Source organism: Cebus imitator, unplaced genomic scaffold (assembly GCF_001604975.1).
Source record: "Cebus imitator isolate Cc_AM_T3 unplaced genomic scaffold, Cebus_imitator-1.0 Scaffold0, whole genome shotgun sequence".
Taxonomy (NCBI): domain Eukaryota; kingdom Metazoa; phylum Chordata; class Mammalia; order Primates; family Cebidae; genus Cebus; species Cebus imitator.
In genome coordinates this window covers 3,047,595-3,064,583 of record NW_016107315.1, presented here as the reverse complement: position 1 = coordinate 3,064,583, position 16,989 = coordinate 3,047,595, and the positions used below count along the sequence as shown (strand labels likewise).

Here is a 16,989-nt window from a genome sequence, read left to right as displayed (position 1 = left end):
GCTCACTGCAGCCTCCACCTCCCGGGTTCAAGCGATTTTCCTGCCTCAGCATCCCAGTAAGCTGGGACTACAGGCATCTGCCACCACACCCAGCTAATTTTTGTATTTTTAGTAGAGACAAGGTTTCACCATGTTGGCCAGGCTGGTCTCAAACTCCTCACCTCAGGTGATCTGCCCTCCTCAGCCTCCCAGGTGCTGGGATTACAGGCGTTAGCCGTCACTCCTGGCCTGTTTTTTATTTTTACTTCTAGTTTGCCTCCAATTTTCTGCTAGGATAAAAAGTTCTGAGATAAACATCCTTATAAATGTTTTCTCAAGGACCACTGTGAGAATTCCTCTGGGATATTAGTGGGAGTGGAATTGCTGGATTGTAGGGCACATGCCTATTTAATTTTACCATATCACTCCCCAAATTGCTGGCTAAACTGTACTTTTATTATTATTTTTGCAATTCTGAAATATAAAATAGCATCTTACTTTTTCCTTTGCATTTTTCTGATTGGTAGTATTGTTGACCATTGCTTTATTTGTTATTAAGATTTCTCTTTCTCTAAATTATTATTTGTTATCTTTTATCTATTTTTCTTTTTTTTTTCTTCTTATCCTTCTAATTTTTTAGATATCTCATTGTCAGTTTTAGCTGTTACATATATATCTACCCCTAGTCTATTATGTATTCTCTCTACCCCTAATCTATCATCTCTCTGTTACCTTTGTGATTCTTTCATACTGCAGAAATTCTAAATAGTAATGTAATCACCCTTCGGTTTCTGCATTATAGCTTGTGCTTTGAGATCTTTTTTTTTTTTTTTTTTTAACAAATAAGACCTCATCTTATTTGTTTTCTCATCTCAAAGTCACAAAGATATTTCTACTACCTTTTATATTATTATCTCCATAATTATACTTTTCATATTTATATCTTTAAACTATTTGGGACTCACTGTCCAGATGGACGTTTGTAATCTCTACTTTTCTCAATTTGATAAGCCAGTTTTCTGTATGCCACCTAGTAATCAATCTGTTTATACTTCATTGACTTCTAGTGCCGTCTCCACCAAATTCCAGATTCTCATGTATACTTCAATTTGTAGGCTCTTCTTTTATTGTCTGAAATGTGCCAGTTTTTTATCAAAATGGCTTTGTGATATGTCTTAATATATGACAAGACATATCTTACTACAGGCATACCTCAGAGTAAATGTGGTTCCAGATTACTGCAACAAAGTGAATATTGCAGTAAAGTAAGTCACACGAATGTTTTGGTTTCCTAGTAAATATAAAAATTATGCTGACACTATACATGCCTTAATTTTAAAATACTTTATTGCTAAAAAAAAAAAAATGCTAACAATCATCTGAGCCTTCAGCCAGTCATAGTCTTTTCTCTGGTGGAAAGTCTTGTCTCAGTACTGATGGCTGCTGACTGATCAGTATGGTGATTACTGAAGGTTGCTGTAGCTGTGGCAGTTTCTTAAGACAACAGTGAAATTTGTTGCATGAGTTGACTATTCCTTTCAAGAAAGATTTCTCTGTAGCATGCAATGCTGTTGGATAGAATTTTACCCATAAACTTCTTTCTGAATTCGAGTAAGGCTTCATCAACCCTGCCACTGCTTTATCAATAAAGTTATGTAATATTCTAATATTTTTTATGTCATTTCAATAATGTTCACAGTATCTTCACCAGGAGTAGATTCCATCTCAGGAAATCACTTTCTTTGCTCATCCATAAAATGCAACTCCTCATTTGTTCAAATTTTATCATGAAATTGTAGCAACTGAGTTTTGTCTTCAGTGTCCACTTCTAATTACAGTTCTCTTGCTAATTCCACCACGTTTGCGGTTACTTTCAGCATGGAAGTCTTGAACCCCTTGAAGTCATTCATGAGGATTGGAATCAACATCTAAATTTCTGTTACTGCTGAAATTATGACTTCCTCCCATGAATCAGAAATGCTTTTATTGGCATCTAGAATAGTGACTCATTTCCAGAAGATTTTGTTTACTTTGCCCAGATCCATCAGAGGAATCACTATCAGTGGCACCTACAGCCTTACAAAAGGTATTTCTTAAGTAATAAGACTTGAAAATGGGAATTACTCCCTGATCTATGGGCTGCAGAATAGATCTTGTGTTAGCAGACATGAAAACATGAATCTCCTTGTATATCTCCATCAGAGATCTCGGGTAACTAGGTGTACTGTCAAAGAGGAGTAATATTTTGAAAGGAATTTTTTTTCTGAGCAATAGGTCTCAGCTTAAAATAATCTAGTGGGCTTAAAATAATCTAGTAAACCAGCCATAAACAGATATGCTGTTATCCAGTCTTTATTGTTCCACTTATAGAGCACAAGAAGAGTAGAATTAGCATAATTCTTCAGAGCCCCACGGTTTTTGAAATGATAAATGAATATTGCCTTCAACTTAAAGCCACTGGCTGTATTATCCAGTCCTTTGTTGCTTTGATGCTTTGAAACCAGGCACTGACTTGTCCTTTGATGCTTTGAAACCAGGCACTGACTTCTCCCTAGCCATGAATGCCCTAACTTATTCACAGCTGAATTCTACCATATGTACAAATAAGAGCTGGTATTATTTCTACTGAAAACTATTCCAAAAAATTGAAAAGGAGGGACCCCTCCCTAACTTATTCTATGAGGCCAGCATTATCTTGATACCAAAACCTGGTAGAGACACACACACACACACACACGCACACAAAAGAAAACTTCAGCCAATATCCTTAATGAACATCAATGCAAAAATCCTCAAGAAAATACTGGCAAACTGAATCCAGCAGCACATCAAAAAGTGAATCTACCACAGTCAAGTTAACTTCACCCCTGTGATGCAAGGTTGGTTCAATACAAGCAGATCAGTAAATGTGATTCATCACATAAACAGAACTAAAGACAAAGACCACATAATTATCTCAATAGTTACAAAAGAGGCTTTTGATAAAATTCGGTATCCCTTCATGTTAAAAACTCTTAATAAACTAGGTATTGAAAGAACATACCTCAAAATAATAAAAGCTATATATGACAAAGCTACATACTGAATGGGCAACATCATACTGAATGGGCAAAAGCTAGAAGCATTTTCCTTGAAAACTGGCTAATCAGGGAGGTTGAAAGACAAGAATGCCCTCTCTCACACTTTTATTCAAATAGTATTGGAAGTTCTGGCCAAGGCAGTCAGGCGGGAGAAAAAAATGAAGGGTATTCAAATAGGGAGAAAGGAAGACAAACTATATCTGTTTGCAGATGACATGATTCTGTATCTAGAAAAGAAGATCTCATCATCTCAGCTTAAAAGCTTCTTAAGCAGAAAAACAACTTCAGCAAAGTATCAGGATACAGAATCAGTGTGCAATAATTGCTAGCATTCTTATAGATAACAGCAGTAGAGCCAAGAGCCAAATCACGAACAAACTTTCACTCACAATTGCCACAAAAAGAATAAAATACCTAGGAGTACAACTAATCAGGAAGGTTGAAAGGTCTCTACAAGGAGAACTACAAACCACTGTTCAAAGAAATTAGAGATGACAAAAACAAATTTAAAAAAACATTCCAGACTCGTGGATAGGAAGAACCAATATCATTAAAATGTCCATGCTGCCCAAAGCAACTATAGATTCAGTGCTAGTCCATTAAACTACCATTGACGTTCTTCACAGAACTAGAAAAAACTGTTTTAAAATTCACATGGAACCAAAAAAGAGCCAGAATAGCCAAGGCAATCTTAAGCAAAAAGAGCTGGAAGTATCATGCTACCTGACTTCAAACTGCTACAGGGCTACAGTAACCAAAACAGGGTACAAGAACAGACACAGACCAATGGAACAGAACAAAGAACCCAGAAATAAGACTGCATACATACAACTATCTGATCTTCAACAAAACAGACAAAAACAAGCAATGGAGAAAGGATTCCCTTTTCAATAACTGGTACTGGGATAACTGGCTAGCCATAGGCAGAAGATTGAAATTGTACCCCTTCCTTTCACCATATTCAAAAGTTAGCTCAAGATGGATAAAGGACTTAAATGGAAAACCCCAAACTACAAAAACCCTGGAAGACAACCTAGGCAATACCATTCAGAGCATGGGCACAGGCAAAGATTTCATGATGAAGACATCAAAAGCAATTGCAACAAAAGCAAAAATTGACAAATAGGATCTAATTAAACTAAAGAGCTGCACAACAAAAGAAACTATCAACAGGTAAACAGACAATCCACAGAATGGAAGAATAATTTTGCATTCTATGCATTCAACTAATGCCTAATATCTAGTATCTATAAGGAATTTAGACAAATTTACAAGAAAAAGAAATCCCATTAAAAAGTGGGGAAAGGACATGAACAGATACTTTTCAAAAGAAGATATACATGTGGACCGACAATCATATGCAAAAAAGCCCAACATCACTGATCATTAGAGAAATGCAAATCAAAACCACAGCAAGACACCATCTAACACCAGTCAGAATGGCTAATACTAAAAAGTCAAAAAATAACAGATGCTGGCAAGGTTGTGGAGAAAAAGAAATGTTTATACACTGTTGTTGGAAGTGTAATTTAATTTGGCTATTATGGAAGACAGTGTGGCAATTCCTAAAAAACCTAAAAGCAGAAATACTGTTTGACCCAGCAATCCCAACATTGTATATACACCCAAAGGAATATAAATCATTTTATGATTAAGACACATGCATGCATATGTTCATTGTAGCACTATTCACAATAGCAAAGACATAGGATCAACCTAAATGTCCATCAGTGATAGGCTGGATGAAGAAAATGTGGTACATATATATCATGGAATACTATGCAGCCATACAAAAGAATGAGGCCATGTCATTTGCAGGGACGTGGGTGGAGCTGGAGGCCATTATCCTTAACAAAGTAACACAGAAACAGAAAACCACACATTCTCACTTATAAGTGGAAGCTAAATGATGAGAGCACATGAACACATAGAGAGGAACAACACATGCTGGTGTCTTTCAAAGGGTCAAGGGTAGGAGGAGGGAGAGGATCAGGAAAAACAACTAACGGGCACTAGACTTAATACCTGGATGGTGAAATAATCTATACAACAAACCTCCATGACACAAGTTTACATATGGAACAAGCCTGCACTTGTACCCCTGAACTTAAAAGTTTAAAAACATTAAAAGAATGCCTGTGATTTTTGCACATTGATTTTGTATCCTGAAACTTTTCTGAAGTTGCTTATCATCTTAAGGAGATTTTGGGCTGAGACGATGGGGTCTTCTAAATATACAATCATGTCATCTGCAAATAGAGACAATTTGACTTCCTCTTTACCTAATTGAATACACTTTATTTCTTTTTCTTGTCTGATTGCTCTGGTTAGAATTTCCAATACTGTGTTAAATAGGAATGGTGAGACAGAATTTCCAATACTGTGTTAAATAGGAATGGTGAGAGAGGGCACCCTTGTCTAGTGGCAGTTTTCAAAGAGAATGCTTTCAGTTTTTGCCCATTCAGTATGATATTGGCTGTGGGTTTGCCATAAATAGCTTTTATTATTTTGAGATATGTTCCATTGATATCTAATTTATGAATATGGAAACCATCATTCTCAGCAAACTGACACAAGAACAGAAAACCAAACATTGAATGTTCTCACTCATAGGTGGGTGTTGAACAATGAGAATACATGGATACAGGGAGGGGAACATCACATACTAGCGTCAGTTGCGGAGTGGGGGCTAGGGGAGGGAGAGTGGCGGTGGGGAGGTGTGGGAGGGACAACATTGGGAGAAATGCCTGATGTAGGTGACGGGGGGATGGAGGCAGCAAACCACCATGGCATGTGTGTACCTATGCAACAATCCTGCAAGATCTACACATGTACTACAGAGCTTAAAGTATAATAATAAAATAAGATTAAAAACTTTTAAAAAAATAAAAAGAAAGCTGTAAATGGCATCTTCTTATCTTCTTTTAATAGAAGGCTGTTAGAAGGCTGTTTTGAAAATCTGTTGTTTACTGTACCCACTTTCATCAGTAATCTTTGCTAGGTCTTCTGAATGACTTGCTGCAGCTTCTCAATCAGCACTTGCTATTTCACCTTGCATTTTTAAGTGTGGAGATAGCATCTTTCTTTAAATCTCATGAACCAACCTCCGTTAGCTTCAGTTAACCTCCGTTAACTTCCTCACCTCTCTTAGCCTTCATAGAATTAAGGAGAATTAGTGCCTTGTGCTAGATTTGGCTTTGGCATAAGGGAATATTGTGGTCGTTTTGATGAACTACCCAGATCACTCAAATGTTTTTTGTATCAGTAATGAGGCTGTTTTGCTGTCTTATCATTTTTGTGTTCACTGGAGTAGAACTTTTAGTTTCCCCCAAGAAAATTTTCCTTTGCATTCACAACTTGGCTGTTTGGTGCAACGGGCCTCGCTTTTGGGCTGTCTCAGCTTTCAACATGCCTTTTCCACTAAACTTAATCGTTTCTAGCTTTTGATTTAAAGTGACAAATGCATGACTCTTTCTTTCCCGTTTAACACTTTGAGGCCATTGTAGAGTTATTAGTTGGCCTAATTTCAATATTATTTTGTCTCAGAGAAAAGGGAGGCCTGAGGAGAGAGAAAGAGATAGAATGCCTGATTGGTAGAGCAGTGACAACACACATATTTTTGATTAATTTTTCCATCTTATATGGGTGTGGTTTATGATGCCCCAGAATAATTACAATAGTAACATCAAAGATTACTGATCACACACAGTTCACCCTCAGATATAATAATGAAAACATTTGAAATATTCTAAGAATTACCAAAATTCCAGAGACACAAAGAGAATACATGCCATCAGAATATTGTGAGAATTACCCAAAATACCAGAGACATAAAATAAGTACATGCCCTTGGAACAATGCAGCTGACAGACTCACTTGGCACAGGGTTGCCTAGTTTTACAGTTTGTAAAAACTGCAGTATCTGTGAAGCTCAATAAAGTGAAATGCAATAAAACGAGGTATGCCTGTATTTCGTAGGGCAGGTCTATTTTTATTTCTCTTTTGCAAAGTTAATGTAGCTATTCATGGTCTTAATTCATATGATATCATACTTTGGTTTATAGAATTTCTTTATTTAAAAAAATCTGGAATTTATAGTGGAATCACATTGAAATTAAGGATTAATTTGGAGATATTTAATTTATTTAAAATATCAAGTCATTCTTACTATGATCATCTTATTTTATTGTCTTACATTTTTTAGGTTGTACTTTTTATTTTGAGATAATTACAGATTTCCAAGCAGCTTAAGAAGCAATGCAGATGGGCAGCAGCTCTCCTGCTTATGGACCCTGACAGCAGGCCTCCAGCGCTGTAGTTTTCATATGCAATTGGAGTAACATGTTATCAGCTTAAAATAGACTGTTACAAGAAGTTTTACAAAAGCTTAATGGTAACCACGAAGAAAAAAAAACCTGTCATAGATTTTTAAAATATATGGAGAAAATAATGAAATTATATCACTATAAAAAATTATTAAATCACAAAGGAAGGGAGGAAGAACAACATAAATACGAAACAGAGAGAGTGGTTAACAAATTTTTAATAGTCTTTAACTCAAGAAATATTTTATATGTAAATACATTGAACTCATTAAGCAAAATATATAGAGTGGCCAAATGGATTTTAAAAACAAGATCTAACTATATGTTGTTTATAAGAGATTCATTTAGCTTTAGGAGACACATAGGCTAAAAGTGAAGGGATGGAAAAAATATTCCATAAACATGGTAACCTGCAGAGGACAAGGGTAGCTATCTGTGTATCAGACAAAATAGATATTAAGTCAAAAACTGTTGTAAGAGACAGAGAAGATTGTTGCATAATGATAGAGTCAATTCAACAGGGAAATGGAACAACTATAAATATATGTGCACTCATCATGACACCTAAATATATAAAGCAGACATTAGCATGTCTGAAGAGAGAAATAGACAGCAATACAGTAATAGTAGGAGACTTCAGTACCCCACTTTCAATAATGGATAGATCAGACAGAAAATCAATGAGAGAGCAGTCCTGAACAATACTATAGACCAAATGACCCAATAGTCATATAAAGAACATTCCACCCAATAGCAACAGAATCAGTCTTTTTCCAAGTTCATTCTCCAGGATAAATCATATGCTAGATCACAAAATAAGTCTTAACAAACTTAAGAAGTTTGAAATCATTTTAAATATATTTTCTAATAGTGGAATGAAATTGAAAGTTTATGATAGAAAACAGGAAATTTTACAATACACAAAAATTAAATAACACTTGAATAATTATTAGGTCAAAGAGCAAATTAAAAGAGATATTAGAAAGTATCTCAAGGTAACTGAAAATGGAAAAAAGCATACCAAAATTTATAGGATGCAGGAGAATCAGTACAAAGAGATAAATTTATAGTGATAAATATCTACACTTAAAAAGATCTTAAATAAATGGTCTAACTTTATGCCTCAAGAAACTAGAAAAAGAAGAACTAACTAAGCCTAAAGTTAGCAGAAGGAAGGAAATAATAAAAATTAGAGCAGAGATGGAGAACGGAAAACAATAGAAAAAAATTTAAAAAAAAGATGGTTTTTTGAAAAGAAAAATAAAATCAATGAACTGTTAGGTAGACTAAGAAAAAAGATTTATATAAATAAATTCAGAACTGAAAGAGGAAACATAGCTGATACCACAGAAATGACATAAGGACTGTTATTAATAATTATATGCCAGTAAATTGACAACCTAGAAGAAATGGATAAATTACTAGAAATATACAACTTCCCAAGACAAATAAAGAAGAAAGATAAAGGCTGAAGAGACCAACGACAAATAAGGAGATTGAATCAGTAATCAAAAATCTCCCAACAAAGGAAATCCCAGGACCAGATGGCTTAACAACTGAATTATACCAAGCATTTAGAGAATTAATCCAGTCCTTGTTAATGCTTACAAAAAACAGAAGGAGGAGCACTTTCAACTCATTTTATGAGGCCAGCATCACCACAATACCAAAGCAACACAAAGATACTACAAGAAAAGGTAACCTTCTGGCCACTATTTCCAAGAACATAGTTGCAGAAACCCTCAGCAAAATATTCACAAACAATTCAGCAGCACACCAAAAGGATCGTACATCAAACCAAGTAATCCTGGGATGGAAATATTGTTCAACATATACAAATTAATTGATATACCACAATAGCAGAATTAATGATAAAAATCATATGATCATCTCAATAGATAGGGGAAAAGCATTTGACAAAATCTGGCATCCCTTCATGTTTAAAAAAACTTTCAACAAATTAAGTATAAAGTGAATGTACTTCAACATAATAAAGGCTACATGTATGACAGCCTCACAGCTTATATTATACTCAGTGGTGAAAAGCTGATAGTTTTCTTCTAAGATCAGGAATAAGACAAGGATGTCTACTCTTGCCACTGTTCAACACGGTGCAGGCAGAGTATCCTTTATCTGAAATGCTTGAGACTACAAGTGTTTTGGAATTTTTTGGACTTCAGAATATTTGCATATATGTAATGAGATATCTTGGGGATGGGACCCCAAGAAATTTTAGGATTTCTAAACATGAAATTCACTGATGTTTAGTATACACTTTATACAAATAGCCTGTAGGTAACTTTGTATAATATTTTAAATAATTTCATGCATTAAACAAAGTTTGTGTACATCAAACCATCATGAAGCGAAAGTGCCATTATGTCAGCCAACCATGTGGGTAGCCTGTGATTGTTTGGTGTCATTGTCATTCCTGACTCTGAATTTGTATGCTGGCAGTAATCAATTATTTTCTTAAACTTATTCACACATAAGTATTTAACAGTAAAAAATATGATATGCTGTTAATACAATGGAAAATAATATGTTCAGGGTAACTGAGCAGCACAGACCAGAATACCTGGATCAGCTTTTAAACAACAGCAACAGCAAACAGTGGCAGGGTTTCAGTCTCTTACAATGCTGTGTTTTGATTAAAAGGTTACTGTAGGCCAGGCACAGTGGCTCACGCCTGTAATCCCAGCACTTTGGAAGACCAGGCAGGCAGATTGCTTGAGGTCAGGAGGTCAAGACCAGCCTGGGCAACGTGGCAAAACCTTGTCTTTACAAAAAATTCAAAAATTAGCCAGGCATGGTGGTGCACGGCTATAGTCCCAGCTACTTGGAAGGTTGAGGTGGGAGGATCACTTGAGCCCGGGAGGTGGAGATTGCAGTGAACTGAGATTATACCACTGGACTGCAGCCTGGGTGAAAGAGGGAGACCTTATCTCAAAAAAAAAAAAAAAAAAAAGAAAGAAAATTACAGTATATTTTAAATTATTTGGTGAGAAGAAATATCAAAAGCCATTGAGGGACCTGGGGGTTGGTCCTCTAGCAATGATGAGGCATTATGCTGGTTTCTTTTTTAAATGGCTAGCTAACTTTATGGGTCAGTTTACTTTTGGAGACACTAAATAAACTACTCTGGATCAGTGTTTTGCCTGTGATCAGAAGCCATTGAGGGACCTGGAGGCTGGTCCTCTAGCAATGATGAGGCATTGTTCTGGTTTCTTTTTTAAATGGCTAGCTAACTTTGTGGGTTAGTTTACTTTCGGAGACACTAAATAAACTGTTCTGGATCAGTGTTTTGCCAATGACCCCTCATATGGGATTAGGTGTGGAATTTTTCACTTATACTGTCATATTGGTGCTCAAAATATTACAATTTTGGAGCATTTTGGATTTTTGGATTAGGGATGCTCAACCTATACTGAAAGTCCTAGCCAGAAAAAAAAGACAAGAAAAAGAATAAAAGGCATTCACATCAGAGAGGAAGAAGAAAAATTATCTCCTGTTTTCAGAAACCATAACTTTATGTGTAGAAAGACCTAATGTGTCCACAAACATATACACCAAGAAAATACTATTAGAACTAATAAACAAATTCCATAAAGTTGCAGCATAGAAAAAATCAACACGCAAATATCACTTGTACATGTGTGTACTAACAAAGAACTATTTGAAATTAAGAAAATCCCATTTAAAATAGCATCAAAAAATAGGAGTGAAATTAACCAAGGAAATTGAAGATCTCTATAATAAAATACATGCATATAGAAAACTTTGATAAAAAAATTTAAACAAACAAATAGAAAGACATTTCATGTTAATGGATTGACAAAATTAGCTGGGGGTGGTGCCTTATACTTGTAATCCCTGTTACTCAGGAGACTGAGGTGGGAGGATTACTTGAGGCCAGGAGTTTGAGACCAGTCTGGGAAACACAGCTAGACCCTGTCTCTACCAAAAACAAAAACAAAATTACTCGGACATTGTTGTACCCACCTGTAGTCCTAGCTACTCACGAGGCGGTGGCGGGAGGATGACTTGGGCTTAAGAGTTTGAGGCTACAGTGTGCTGTGATTGCACCACTACTCTCCAGTCTAGATTAAATAGTAATATTTTTACGTGACCTAAAACTAATATTCTGTTCAGTAAATGACAGCAGGTCAATCAATATATGAGATTTATAGAATTATAGCACATTCGGGTTCTCCAGAGAAACAGAATCAATAGGACATATATAGATATATATATAAAAGATTTATTCTAGAAATTGGCCCACATTGTTATAGAGGACCAGAAGTCCCATGATCTGTTATCTGCGAGTTGGAAAACCAGGAAGGCTGGTGGTATAATTCAGTCTGAGTCAGAACCTGAGAATTGAGAGGCAAATGGAAGGCAGTAGAACATAAATGTCTCACGTCAAGCAGAGAGTGAATTGACCTTCCTCTGCCTTTTTTTTTTTCCTCAGGCCTTCAACATGTTGTGTAATATCCATATTAGTTCTTCTTTACTCAGTCTATGGGTTCAAATGCTGATCTCTTCCAGAGGTACCCAGAAATAACGTTTTACTAGATATTTGTGCATTCATTAGCCCAGCCAAGTTAACATATTAACGATCACAGATAGCATTATATGATTATAGATAAGCACATATATTTTAATGAAGATAACAAGTGAAAAATATTTTGACTTTTATTAAATTTTTGATTTTACACTTATTGGTATAACAGTTTGATGTCAGTTCATTGGGTTTATGTCTAGGACTTAGAAATGTTCAATTTATGTGTCTCACTTTTGAGAAAAAATATTGTATGTGGTTTCTGTCTACCTTGTTCAGAGTAATTCGTTCTTCAACAGTAGAGATTGACTTAGTCAAGAGGATACAGAATTTCTTCACATAAAGTTTTTTTTTTGTTTTTTGTTTTTTGTTTTCCCATTTATTTTATTGGATTTTAGATTTGGGGGTACATGTGAAGAACATGCAAGATTGTTGCATAGGTACACATGTGGCAGTGTGATTTGCTGCTTTCCTCCCCATCACCTACATCTGGCATCTAACCCCTTGCTATCTCTCCCCAGCTCCCCACCCCCCACCATCCCTCCCTTATTTCCCCCCATCTGACCCGTGTGTAGTGCTCCCCTCCCTGTGTCCACGTGTTCTCATTGTTCAACACCTGCCTATGAGTGAGAACATGCGGCGTTTGGTCTTCTGCTCTTCTGTCAGCTTGCTGAGAATGATGGTTTCCAGGTTCATCCATGTCCCTACAAAGGACACAAACTCATCGTTTTTGATGGCTGCATAATATTCCATGGTGTATATGTGTCACATTTTCCCTATCCAGTCTATCATCGATGGGCATTTGGGTTGTTTCCAGGTCTTTGCTATTGTGAACAGTGGTGCAATGAACATTCGTGTGCACATGTCCTTATAGTAAAACGATTTGTAATCCTTTGGATATATACCCAGTAATGGGATTGCTGGGTCAAATGGAATTTCTATTTCTAAGTCCTTGAGGAATTGCCACACTGTCTTCCACAATGGTTGAACTAATTTACACTCCCACCAACAGTGCAAAAGTGTTCCTATTTCTCCACATCCTCTCCAGCATCTGTTGTCTCCAGATTTTTTAATGATCGCCATTCTAACTGGCGTGAGATGGTATCTCAATGTAGTTTTGATTTGCATTTCTCTTATGACCAGTGATGATGAGCATTTTTTCATATGTTTGTTGGCCTCACGTATGTCTTCTTTTGAAAAGCGTCTGTTTATATTCTTTGTCCACTTTTGAATGGCTTTGTTTTTTTTCTTGTAAATCTGTTTTAGTTCTTTGTAAATTCTGGATATCAGCCCTTTGTCAGATGGATAAACTGCAAAAATTTTTTCCCATTCTGTTGGTTGCCGATTCACTCTAATGACTGTTTCTTTTGCTGTGCAGAAGCTGTGGAGTTTGATTAGGTCCCATTTGTCTATTTTGGCTTTTGTTGTCAATGCTTTTGGTGTTTTGGTCATGAAGTCCTTGCCTACACCTACGTCCTGAATGGTTTTGCCTAGATTTTCTTCTAGGGTTTTTATGATGTTAGGTCTTATGTTTAAGTCGTTAATCCATCTGGAGTTAATTTTAGTGTAAGGTGTCAGGAAGGGGTCCAGTTTCTGCTTTCTGCACATGGCTAGCCAGTTTTCCCAACACCATTTATTAAACAGGGAATCCTTTCCCCATTGCTTGTTTTTGTCTGGTTTGTCAAAGATCAGATGGTTGTAGATATGTTGTGTTGCCTGCGAGACCTCTGTTCTGTTCCATTGGTCTATATCTCTATTTTGGTACCAGTACCATGCTGTTTGATTACTGTAGCCTTGTAGTATAGTTTGAAGGCTGGTAGTGTGATGCCTCCCTCTTTGTACTATTTGCTTAGAATTGACTTGGCTATGCGGGCTCTCTTTTGGTTCCATATGAAGTTTAAGGTGTTTTTCTCCAGTTCTGTGAAGAAGGTCATTGGTAGCTTGATGGGGACAGCATTGAATCTGTAAATTACTTTGGGCAGTATGGCCATATTCACGACATTGATTCTTCCTAACCATGAACATGGAATGTTTCTCCATCTGTTTGTGTCCTCTCTTATTTCATTGAGCAGTGGCTTGTAGTTCTCCTTGAAGAGGTCCTTTACGTTCCTTGTTAGTTGTATTCCTAGGTATTTTATTCTCTTTGTGGCAATTGTCAATGGAAGTTTGTTCTTGATTTTGCTCTCTTTAAGTCTGTTATTGGTGTATAGGAATGCATGTGATTTTTGCTCATTGATTTTGTATCCTGAGACTTTACTGAACTTGCTTATCAGTTTCAGGAAATTTTGGGCTGAGACGATGGGGTCTTCTAGATATACAATCATGTCGTCTGCAAATAGAGACAGTTTGACTTCCTCCTTTCCTATTTGAATACCCTTTATTTCTTTTTCTTGCCTGATTGCTCTGGGTAGAACTTCTAGTACGATATTGAATAGGAATGGTGAGAGAGGGCATCCTTGTCTGGTGCCACATTTCAAGGGGAATGCTTCCAGTTTTTCCCCATTCCATATCATATTGGCTGTTGGTTTGTCGTAAATAGCTTTTATTATTTTGAGATACATTCCGTCAATACCTAGCTTATTGAGGGTTTTTAGCATAAAGGGCTGTTGAATTTTGTCAAAGGCCTTCTCTGCATCAATTGAGATACTCATGTCATTTTTGTCTTTGGTTCTATTTATGTGGTGCGTTATGTTTATAGACTTGCATATGTTCAATCAGCCTTGCATCCCCGGGATGAAACCTACTTGATCACGGTGGATAAGCTTTTTGATACGCTGTTGCAATTGGCTTGTCAGTATTTTATTGAAGATTTTTGCATCTATGTTCGTCATGGATATTGGCCTGAAGTTTTCTTGTTGAGTCTCTACTGGGTTTTGGAATCAGGATGATGTTGGTCTCATAAAATGATTTGGGAAGAATTCCCTCTTTTTGTATTGTTTGTAATAGTTTCAGAAGGAATGCTACCAGCTCCTCTTTATATGTCTGGTAGAATTCGTCTGTGAACCTGTCTGGACCTGGGCTTTTCTTGGGTGGTAATCTCTTAATTGCTGCCTCAACTTCAGACCTTGTTATGGGTCTGTTCAGGGTTTTGGCTTCTTCCTGGTTTAGGCTTGGGAGGGTGCAAGTGTCCAGGAATTTAACCATTTCTTCCAGGTTTACTAGTTTATGGGCATAGAGTTGTTTGTAATAATCTCTGATGATGGTTTGAATTTCTTTGGAATCTGTGGTGATATCCCCTTTATCGTTTTTTGTTGCATCAATTTGGTTATTTTCTCTTTTCTTTTTTATTAATCTGGCTAGTGGTCTATTTTGTTGATCTTTTCGAAAAACCAGCTCCTGGATTTATTGATTTTTTTGAAGGGTTTTTTGTGTCTCTTTCTCCTTCAGTTCTGCTCTGATCTTAGCTATTTCTTGTCTTCTGCTAGACTTTGAGTTTTTTTGATCTTGCTCCTCTAGCTCTTTCAGTTTTGACGATAGGGTGTCAGTTTTTGATCTCTCCTTGCTTCTCATGTGGGCACTTATTGCTATATATTTTCCTCTACATACTGCTTTAAATGTGTCCCAGAGATTCTGGTATGTTGTGTCTTCATTCTCGTTGGTTTCGAAGAACATGTTTATTTCTGCCTTCATTTCATTGTTTATCCAGTCAACATTCAAGAGCAAGTTGTTCAGTTTCCATGAAGCTTTGCAGTTCTGAGTTAGTTTTTGAATTCTGAGTTCTATCTTGATTGCACTGTGGTCTGAGGGACTGTTTGTTACAATTTCCGTTCTTTTGCATTTGCTGAGGAGTGATTTACTCCCAATTATGTGGTCAGTTTTAGAGTAGGTGTGATGTGGTACTGAGAAAAATGTATGTTCTGTGGATTTGGGGTGGAAAGTTCTGTAAATGTCTATTAGGTTAGCTTGGTCCAGGTCTGAGTTCAAGTCCTGGATATCCTTGTTTATTTTCTGTCTGGTTGATCTGTCTAATATTGACAATGGGGTGTTAAAGTCTCCCACTATAATTGTATGGGAGTCTAAGTCTCTTTGTATGTCATTTAGAACTTGCCTTATGTATCTGGGTGCTCCTTTATTGGGTGCATATATTTAGGATAGTTCGCTCTTCTTGTTGCATTGATCCGTTTACCATTATGTAGTGTCCTTCTTTGTCTCTTTTGATCTTTGTTGCTTTAAAGTCTAATTTATCAGAGATGAGAATTGCAACTCATGCTTTTTTTTGCTCTCCATTTGCTTGGTAAATCTTCCTCCATCCCTTTATTTTGAGCCTTTGTGTATCTTTGCATGTGAGATGGGTTTCCTGGATACAGCACACTCATGGGTTTTGGCTTTTTATCCAATTTGCCAGTCTGTGTCTTTTGATTGGGGCATTTAGTCCATTTACATTTAGGGTTCATATTGTTATGTGTGAATTTGATACTGCCATTTTGGTGCTAGCTGGCTTTTTTACCCATTAGTTGATGCAGATTCTTCATTGTGTTGATTCTCTTTACCATTTGGCATGTTTTTGGAGTGGCTGGTAGTGGTTGTTCCTTTATATGTGTAGAGCCTCTTTCAGGAGCTCTTGTAAAGCAGGCCTGGTGGTGCCGAAATCTCTGAGTACTTACATGTTCACAAAATATTTTATTTTTCCTTCACTTATGAAGCTTAGTTTGGCTGGATAGGAGATTCTGGGTTGAAAGTTCTTTTCTTTAAGGATGTTGAATATTGGTCCCCACTCTCTTCTGGCTTGTAGGGTGTCTACTGAGAGATCTGCTGTGAGTCTGATGGGCTTCCCTTTGTGGGTAACCCGACCTTTCTCTCCGGCTGCCCTTAGTATTTTCTCCTTCATTTCGACCCTGGTGAATCTGACGATTATGTGCCTTGGGTTTGCTCTTCTTGACGAATATATCTGTGGTGTTCTCTGCATTTCCTAGACCTGAATGTTTGCCTGCTTTGCTAGGTTGGGGAAGTTTTCCTGGATAATATCCTGAAGAGTATTTTCCAGCTTGGATTCATTCTCTTCGTCACGTTCAGGTACGCCTATCAAACGTAGATTAGGTCTTTT

At 36.7% G+C, this 16,989-nt stretch overlaps 1 protein-coding gene across 7 annotated transcripts in view; it reads left to right on the top strand.

Moving 5' to 3' along the window:
* The window catches only part of DOCK3 (dedicator of cytokinesis 3), a 682,827-nt gene that overhangs the window by 366,304 nt on the left and 299,534 nt on the right, over window positions 1-16,989 (top strand). The window contains exon 1 of one of the 7 annotated variants that reach the window (XM_017497375.2): window positions 1,977-2,065. The exons of the other annotated variants lie outside the window; for them this stretch is intronic. The gene's annotated coding sequence lies outside the window, so the exon portion shown is untranslated. Of the gene's footprint in view, window positions 1-1,976; window positions 2,066-16,989 lie in introns of those variants that run through there. 7 annotated transcript variants of the gene reach the window in all.